We start from the raw sequence: 10,707 nt of genomic DNA, 5'->3' as shown, positions 1-10,707 counted from the left end.
ACGACATCAAGCTCTCGAATCTCAATGGTATAAGAAAAATGCACTACTACCCAACCTCATGGAACCCAAATGGCTCACTCCCACTATGCTGAGGAGATAATCTCAAGTCCCATACAAATATCAAACCACAAGTCAAAACCAACATCTAGGTTAAGGAAACACTTGATAGCAAACTATCTCAAAGGTACCAAGACACAAGTATCATCTAATTCCAAAAGTAATAAAAATACGTAGGAAATCTACTATGTAAATGGGCAATTGTCATCGCATGAGCCAATTCTAAGGTTACCCTAGTAGCCTCTCTGGACTCCAGCCCCCTAGTGTCTCTATGTGGCACCAATATCCTTTCATACAGACAAGGCATACTAATGAAGCAAAATCGCAACCAATCATCCTCTCTACTCCCATCCTAGCCTATACTAGCAATCAAGGCATGGACAAGGGAAAAAAATTAACGCTTGTTAATTCATTTTAAAACCCAATTTAATGAAATGTTATCACTTATTAAAACAACTTACAATGGGTTACCCAAGCAACCACTCTGGGCTCTGGCCTCTATTGCAAGCCACTTCTCAACATACACATAGATTACCTACCCTAGGCTCATAAAAGTACAACTCAGAATCACAATTTTCACCTCAGCCCTTTACAAGCGATTGGAAAGAACTTACAGATAAAACACAGTATTCACCTTAGTCCTTTACAAGCAACTGGAAAGCACCTAAAAAAACAATCCCAATATCACCTCAATGCTATACAAGCAATTGGAAAACATCAAAAGATAAAACATAATAATTACCTCAGTCTTATACAAGCAACTAGAAAGCATCAAAAGACAAAACACGATAGTCACCTCAGTCCTATACAAGCAATTGGAAAGCATCCAAGATAAGTGATCGAAGACTCAAAGGTTACACCAAAAAAGTCACATCATACACCTCAGTTCTATACAAGAAAATTGGAAAGTACTAACAACCAAAAGATCAAACTCATCACAGAGGACATGTGACATATCACCATGGTCAGGTATAAAAGATCATATACAAAACATAACAAAACTCCTCAAGCCTTGTTAGGAACGTGTGTGTTCCTTCTGTTTATTTTGTTAGAGTAGTGTTGTTGGACGCATATGCTTTGTAAGTCGTCCCGTGAGTATATTTTATTATCCCACATGCATAGGTAGTATTACTTTTCTAGATCATACTCAGTATATAAGAATAGGTTGAGGCCCTTGATGGGCACGGACGAATTTATTGTATTGAGCTTGCTCAAAGGAGGTTACCCCCTCGAAGTGGCCTGCGATCAGTAGATTCATTCTGAGTTCTGCTATCACTTTGTATTCTGTTATTTCGAGCATTCTCACGATATTGCTATAAGGAGGTTCTTCACATCTGGTATCAGAGCACTCTCTTGGGCTCGCTAGGTGGAAATTACATCAAATTTTTTTTTCTGTCGTGGCCTTCAGGTTCCTCTCACTTCTAATATCTCTTGTTATTGCAATAACTCTTTTCAGTTGTTCTGTCTGTGAGTGAATTTTTCTAAGTCGACTGTTCAAAAAAAAAAAAAAAAAAAAAAAAAAAAAAAAAAAAAGAGTAAAATTTTTTCTGTTTTTTAGTCGTAGCTTCCTTGTTTGCTTTCGGTTTCTGCTCATACTTCCGCAGAACGTCTGCAATATCATTTCGCATACTTCCTTCCTTGGCGACCCAACCCCAAAATTTTATGGGCCTTATAAGGTTCTGCAGAAGATTGGTTCAGTTGCTTATAAACTGGAACTTCCTCCTTCTTCCCGCATTCATCCAGTCTTTCATGTTTCTTGTCTAAAGAAAGTTCTGGGTACCACTGTCAGAGCACAAACTACTCTCCCTGAAATGGATACGGAAGGATCCATTATCCTGGAGCCGGTGGCAATCATTGACCAGCGCACTCGCCAGCTTCGCTCTCGCTCCATCTCTGAGGTCTTGATTCAGTGGCATGGCATGCAACCAGAGGATGCTACCTGGGAACCCCTTCTTCAGATTCAACAACAATTTCCACACCTTAAGCTTTGAGGACAAAGCTTTTTTCTAAGGGAGAGGGGATGTTAGGAACCTGTGTGTTCCTTCTGTTTATTTTGTTAGAGTAGTGTTGTTGGACGCATATGCTTTGTAAGTCGTCCCGTGAGTATATTTTATTATCCCACATGCATAGGTAGTATTACTTTTCTAGATCATACTCAGTATATAAGAATAGGTTGAGGCCCTTGATGGGCACGGACGAATTTATTGTATTGAGCTTGCTCAAAGGAGGTTACCCCCTCGAAGTGGCCTGCGATCAGTAGATTCATTCTGAGTTCTGCTATCACTTTGTATTCTATTATTTCGAGCATTCTCACGATATTGCTATAAGGAGGTTCTTCACAAGCCTCTAGCAAAACATCCTGATTTGGTCAAAGTACTAAGTCAATCCCACACATCACATAAAGCACATACAAAAGTAACTTTCGCAATTCATTGAGTTTTGAAAACATAAAAAGTTTGATTTCCACCAATAGGTTTTCAAGTCTTCATTTTCGTTTCAAGACACAAGATTCAATAACAATCAAGGTTCCATTTTTTGTCTTTCCAAAGTATTATTATTACCAAGGTTTAATTTCCTTAAAATAATAGAAATCATTTTCATATAAAATTGATTCATCAAGTAAAAAAACTAAGTTTAATTAAAATAATCATTTTTTCCAAATTTATCATTATCCATTTACTTCGCAATTATATTGTAAAAATAAATTAATTAAAACTTCAATTAATTATATTATTACAATTCAATTAAAAATCATTAAATTATTAATGATTATAATTATCTATTAATAAAATAACTTATTTTAAATTATTAATAAAATAATTACTAACCTATTAATAAAATTATAATTAACAACAATAATAATATAATTAACAAAATGTATTAATTAAATTAATCAACAAAAAACTGTATTTACAAATATTTATTAAATTATTTAATATTTAATATTTTTTTTTTAAATGCAAAAAACTATATTAAAAAATATTATGAAATTAAAGTTTAATAATATTAACTTTTTTATTGAAAGAAAACATTAAAGTGTTTTAGGCCCACTGACTTGTTGTTCGTAGCAGCACTATTGCTCTAGTTGTCTTCGCAGCTAGCGACCGAACCTTGGAGGGAAGGGGGATGGGGGGAGTGATGGCCCCCGATCTCCGATTTAATTAATTATTTATTTATTTATGTTTTTTTAAAAATAAGAACATAAAATAGAGCGCTTTCCCCATTTTAAAGAAATTTCACCATTTTCAATTTTACATTATGATATGTGATAAAAAAATTATCACAGTAAATATTTTACTATGGTAATTTTTATTACCGTATTTTTATAATAAATTTCTAATACAAATCTAATATAGAAATCACGAATAACCAATCGAATTTACATTTCAAATTTCGATTTCTTTTCCAAACCCTCCCCAAATAGTAATCAGTCAAGAGCACGAACCTTTAAAATTTACAAGACAAGGGTTTAAAAGTTTTCAATTCATTTATAGATGTCTTCGAAAACAAAGAATACTAAAGATACAAACAAGGGTTTCAACCTAAATATAATCTGAAATGATTTCAATCAGACACAGAGAAGAGAGATAATTTCATAGATGAACTATTGCACAAAACTCACGAGATCCTACCTGGATCTGATGCTAAATAACAAATGCACAAAACATGCAAGAATCTTCTTTTTCTTTCCAAAGCCCTCTTCTCAGAAATTGACTCCTCCAAACCTCGGTTATGGAGAAATGAACTCTAGTTTCTTAATAAAGAGTTTTCCTTCAACTTAGAACTTCAATTGTGGAATCATGCGAAACCCCTTTTCCTTAATTATTTTATTATATTTTAATTTCATGCACCAACTTTTGCACTTTAATTAAAATAAACTTTATTAAATCAATTTCCTTTTTTATTAAATCATGAGATGTTTTTAAATCAAATATTTATTAATTTAACTAATAATACTATTTAGAGTTTATTATTTAAATAAAACTCTTAAATAAATTATTATTAAATTAAATAAGTATAAATACATCAAAATTAGAACTTTAATTAAAAAATTTAATATTTAATTCTTTTATTTAATTAATTTCTCAATTAATTAAATATAATTAAATGTTGAATTTTCTTTATAAAATTTTCATTAAATTAAATCATTAAATTATCTTTTAGTTTGATTTAATTATAACTAAAAATCACCACAGGCCCATAAAACTAAATAAGACAACTCAATTGAAGACAAAGAACATAATTAAACTCTAGGGTGAAAATCACAAATTCGTGTCACTTGACAAATTCAAAAGGTAAAGAACTCAAATACTTGTCCTACTTTCTAGGATAATTGGCTTAGGTTAGGATTTGGACTCAAGACTTAGCTCCCCACTTGTATCATTAAGATATTGCAATAGGGTATGCTCATCCTGGCAATTTAGAAAAGTAGATATCCGGTACTTGCAATCTGCATAAAGTCCATGCATGTACATACTCATATATTCTAAACTAAATAGGCAATGACAAGACATGGTGCATCGTGTAGATCCTGACTAGCAGGTGACTACGACTCCCTCCCTCAACCACATCAGGAATGTCAATCAGAAAGTAAAATAGACAAGTATGCCATACACATGCAAGTATGGGGTAAGTAACCATAAAATTGCATATAAATAATTCATCTACTAATCATCATGAGATAACTGAAATCACTAAATGAACATACATATATCATCATTAGAATAATCATGAACACATGAAATAACTAACTTATCAAATATACCAACTGGGTATGAAATAACATCTAATCAAATCTGGTAACCAAGTATCAATAATCATAAAACATAAGCATCAAACTGGCCTAAAAGAATTAGGCAATCCAACATGAAGAGTCAACTAGGGGTAGGTATCACATCCACCCCCTTAGACTTAGGCTTACTCATAGAAGCCTACAAGAAAGATAAAATTCTAGCACTCATTGTGTGGGTTCCATTGAACCCTTTTCCCCTATAGGAGGATAAGACTCCACTGTAAACACCTAAGCAAGAACAACAATAATGCTCACAAGTCTAGAAATGTATGTCACCTTAAAGCACAATCATAAGAAAATATGTTTGAAATCCAATCTCAAGACTAATTCAAGTATCAACTTTAAAGTTTCCAAGTGTTCAAGTTACAAGAGATACTTAACACTGTATAAGTTTCATTTCAGTTCAACTAGTTCGAGTGTTCAAGTTTGTAATAGATACATATAACAATTGAAGTTTTATTTTTAGTTAACTAGTTTTGAAGTGTTCAAGTTTGTAATAGATACATAACATTGTTTAAGTTTTGTATTAGTTTAACTAGTTATCAACTAGTGGCATTCCAATATACCTAGAGCTCCCAATGTAGAAACTCTAGTTTTGATACCAGATGTAACACCCTACCAGGGAACCCAAAAGAAATTAACCTAAAGTTTCACTAAGTTTGCCAAACATTTTTTAAAAATATAATAACAATAAGAGATAAAATATAATGGAAGGAATAACTCACATATATACAACCATCATAAATAAATTACATCTCTTAAGGGTCCCATGATGTTGAATCCCATTTACATTTATTAATTCTAAATCTAACACATAACCAAAATCTACATCATGGAATAATCACAAGTATAAATCCAATAAATAATAAACAATTACAAAAGATGCCACTTGGCATAACTGGAATGCTTAATCATTCAATTACACAAGTCACAGAGTATGAAAAGCTCAAAGAATATACATCATCAATAATATACAACATCTCACAAGATCTCTAATAAACAAGTACAATGCAATAGAGTATAACCATCCAATAGAAAACACAAGATCAAATAGAAAGGAACATATGCACAATCACATTCAACAACGACATTCGACTATCGAATCTCAATGTTATAAGAAAAATGCCCTACCACTTGACCTTGTGGAACCTAAATGGCTCACTCCCATTGTGATAAGGAGATAATCTCAAGTCCCATATAGATATCAAACCACAAGTCAAAGCCAACATCTAGGTCAAGGAAACACCTGATAGAAAACTATCTCAATGGTACCAAGACACAAGTATGATCTAATCCTAGAGGCAACAAAGATAGGTAGGAAATCCACTATGTCAGTGGGCAAGTGTCATCGCATGAGCCAAGTCTAAGGTTACCCTATTAGCCTCTTTGGACTTTGGCTCCTTGGTCTCTCTATGCAACACCAGTATCCTTTCATACTAACAAGGCATACTAACGAAGCAAGGTTGCAACTAAGAATCCTCTCTACTCCCATCCTAGCTTGTACTAGCACTCGAGGCATAGATGAAGAAAAAAAATGACTCTTGTGAATTTATTTTAAAACCCATTTAATGAAATGTTATCACTTATTAAAATAACTTACAATGGGTTACCCAAACAACCACTCTAGGCTCTAAACTCCATTGCAAGCCACTTCCCAATGTACACATAAATTTATTACCCTAGGCTCATAAAAGTACAACTCAAAGAATCATAGTTTTCACCTCAGCCCTTTATAAGTGATTGGAAAGCACCTATAGATAAAAAATAGTATTCACCTCAGTCCTTTACAAGAAACTAGAAAGCACCTAAAAAAATCTCAATATCACCTTAGTCTTATACAAGCAACTGGAAAGTAGCAAAAGATAAAACACAATAATCACCTCAGTCCTATACAAGCAACTGGAAAGCAGCAAAAGATAAAACACAATAATCACCTCAGTCCTATACAAGCAATTGGAAAGCATCAAAAGACAACACATAATAATCACCTCAGTCCTATATAAGCAACTGGAAAGCATCCAAGATAAGTGATTGAAGACTCAAAGGTTACACCAGAAATGTCACATCTTGCACCTCAGTTCTATAGAAGAAAATTGGAAAGCAATAACAACCAACATATCAAACTCGTCATAGAGGACACGTAATAAAAGATCATATACAAAACATCATCACATAACAAAACTCCCCAAGCCTTTGGTAAAACATCTTGATTTAGTCAAAGTACTAAGTCAAACCTGAACCCAACATTAGTAAACCACACATCACATAAAGTACATACAAAAGTAACTTACATAATTCATTAGGTTTTGAAAACATAAAAGTTCAATTTCCACTAATAGGTTTTCAAATCTTCATTTTCATTTTCAAGATACAAGATTTGATAATAATCAAGGTTCCAATTTTCCTCTTTCAAAAGTATTATTATTGCCAAGGTTTAATTTCCCTAAAATAATAGAAATTGTTTTCACATAAAATTGATCTGTCAAGTAAAAAAAACCAAGTTTACTTTATAGATTTACATCACAATTATATTGTAATAATAAATTAATTAAAACTTCAATTAGTTATATTATAACAATTCAATCAAAAATCATTAAATTATTAATAATTATAATTATCTATTAATAAAATAACTTATTTTAAATTATTAATATAATTATTGCTAACCTGTTAATAAAATAATAATCAACAACAATAATAATATAATTAATAAATTATATAAATTATATTAATCAATAAAAACTACATTTAAAAACATTTATTAAATTGTTTCAAATTTAATAAATTAAAACTTTAAAATATATATATATTAAAAATATTATGAAATTAAAATTTAATAATATTAAGTTTATAAAATATTTTTAAAAATACTAAAGCATTTTAGGCTCGTCAGCCTATTGTTTGTGCTTAGGCTACCTTAGCTGCCATAGTGGCTATGGTTGTTGCCCGCAGCCCTGCTTGCCTTCGCATCTAGTAGTCAAACCTTGGAGAGAAGTGGGACAAGGAGAGTCATGGACCCTGATCTCCCATTATATATATAATGTTTTTTTTTTTAGCTAAAACATAAAACAAAGCGCTTTCCCAAAAAAAAAAAAAAATTAAAAATCACAATTTTTCATTTTACATTATGATATGTGATAAAAATTATTACAGTAAATATTTTATTGTGGTAATGTTTATTACCATATTTTAAAAATAAATTTCTAATACATATCTAATATAGAAATCACAAATAACCAATCAAATTTGCATTTCAAATTTTGATTTCTTTTCCATACCCTCCTCAAATAGTAAATCAAAAAGAGTTTAAACTATTCAAAACAACACTAATGTAAACCTCCTAAAATCACTAAGTGTTGATGATATTATTGTTGGAATGTGGTTGCTCACAGATCCTTGCAACATAACCATGGTTTGAAGATTGTTTATGGAAATGAGGAGATGGTTTTTGTTTTATAGGAAATGAGATGAAACAAATGGTCGAGATTCAAAATGAGATGAAGGGATAGGATTCCTCAAAATCAATGAGGTGTCCATGAGGTGGAGGCCAAGTGGATTTCGTGTGGATTAGGGTTTTGACTATTCAAAGGGGGACAAATGCTCACACATGTGTGAGCAACCTTTCATGTGATGGGTCGATAACATGTATAAGAGGTTGGAAGCTCAAGGTTTTCCCACACGTGTGAGCAACTTTAGTTCACATGTGAAGGGGGACAAATGTGTAAGTGTGTAAGAGTCACATGTCACATGTGATTAGGGTTTGCTAATTCTTTGATTAGGATTGTGCAAATGATTAAGGATTTGATTAGATTGAAAACTAAGATTAATCAGTGGGTAAGTGGATTGACCTAGGTTAGAAAGATGGGTTAGGTTAGGAAAGTGAGGCTAGGTGAAGGTTAAAGTTAGAAGCCATGTGCTCAAATAGAATTAAATATAATATTTAATTCCAAGTGGAACTAAAAGGGATTAATTAAATAAAATAAGTCATTTACTTAATTAAAGTGAAGGATTAAGATGCAATTGGGATGAGGGGAAATGGATAGGCTTAAATAAATGTAACTTTATTTAAATCAAGGATAGGGGATAAAGATGAATGTAATTAAATAAATATAAATTTATTTAATTGAAGGTAGGATAAGGCTAAAATTAAATAAATAATAAATATCTATTTAATTGGTCAAGATAAGGGTATTTGTGCTCAATTGGACAAATTTAGGTGTCTACAATGCCTCCCCTTGCACCACTGCCTCTACTCGCTATCTTAGGTTCCTCGCCTCATATCTCCCCCTCCTCGCACTCATGAGATCTCTCCTACCACCACTACTGCCCTAGTCACCTGTGCTCTCCCCACTGGCCTCAGGTGTTGGAACTAATCCCTATAGACCTGTGTGGACCCTACATTTGTAGGCCCACCAAACTAGTCCCAATCCTATGATGCCATATCCTACTATGCTTCGAATAATCCCTCTCTTTTAAAGGGCGGCTCCAATAGCATGACTAACTCTCTAGTAACCCTCTGGTACCACACAGGATCCCCTATCACATCCTGCGACCATCTGAACTGCCCCAACACCCTCTCCAATCGATATTACTCTGCTATATAGTATCATCACCCAAACACAAAACACGAAGATATAGTGTAAGGCATATGTTGCCTCTCCTCTACCCATGGCCCAAGACCTATGTATGGCCTCCATGTCACAGCCCTGATCTCATTGATCTGGACTAGCTAATAGTCCACCTCCTATGTATGATGATATGTCAATGGATCTCCCCAACTATATACCACAAGCTGCTCAGGTTGTCTGTCCCATGCCCAATCGGTCTAAATATTTCAATATGCTCCCAAGCCCAAACTTGAAGTAGGGTCAAAAATACCACGCTCCTCCCCTAATGATGCCCTACACCCTGATATACTATTTGATGTAGATCTCGGTATAGCTTTGCGTGTATTAGCAAGCCCCATGCAAGTGGGACTCCCTCATCTACGATCTGAATGATCATAGGAATCAATGCTAATGTCACTCCTATACCACTAGTATTTGGGGAAATGTACCCCGACACTATCCCACACACATAGAAATATATCTGTTGATCTATAGCCACCTGATCCAAGTGCTTATCTAGCACAAGTTGATCCCTCGGGATCCAAAACTAGACCCTGAGTCCCACTTGTCATTGCACTGCCCTCTCTCCTGAGAATCCTCTATCTGCCATCACCGATGTGCCCCATGATGGCAGCTAGAAAATATTGTACACATCCTCCAAGGTCACTATCATCTCACTTGTTGGTGGATGAAACATCCATGTCTCACTGTGCAAGCGTTCATACAACATTGTCACCATTGCCATGTATGTGTGAGTATGCGACAACCTCAATAGATATCCCAGCATGATAACATCAATCCTAGCCTAGTCCGTTGGTGTGAACTACTCTTTAGCATGTAGAACCACTGTGTGTCGCTCTCGCGACACCAATGTATCCAGTGACCACATCATCTAAAAACATCAAACAAAAGTCAGTTCTACTTTCTATTAACCCCTTCTTCCTATGTTTCATAAACCTCCCTTTACCCCTCAATGCTAAACCTTTATCCGCATTCCTACAAGCGGGATTGTGTTCCCGCAACCCATTCTTGTCCACGTGTTCCCACAACTATAGATTACATCAGGAACACATCTCCCATTTCTACCCCACGGTTCAAACCTTCCCTCTTTCTCGTGTTGACTTTACCCTATCCCACCCTTAGCTAATAGGAATGCATTCCCACCAACAAGAATGCTTTCCCACGTTAGAAATTGTTATCCCACGAAACCTGTGACTTAGATTCGCTTTCCTGCCAAACCTTTGAACCAAA

This window comes from Cupressus sempervirens, chromosome 1 (genome assembly GCF_028749045.1).
Source record: "Cupressus sempervirens isolate cs-2001-9-10 chromosome 1, ASM2874904v1, whole genome shotgun sequence".
Taxonomy (NCBI): Eukaryota; Viridiplantae; Streptophyta; class Pinopsida; order Cupressales; family Cupressaceae; genus Cupressus; species Cupressus sempervirens.
The sequence above is the reverse complement of the archived record's forward strand: the minus strand, read 5'-3'. Positions refer to the sequence as shown.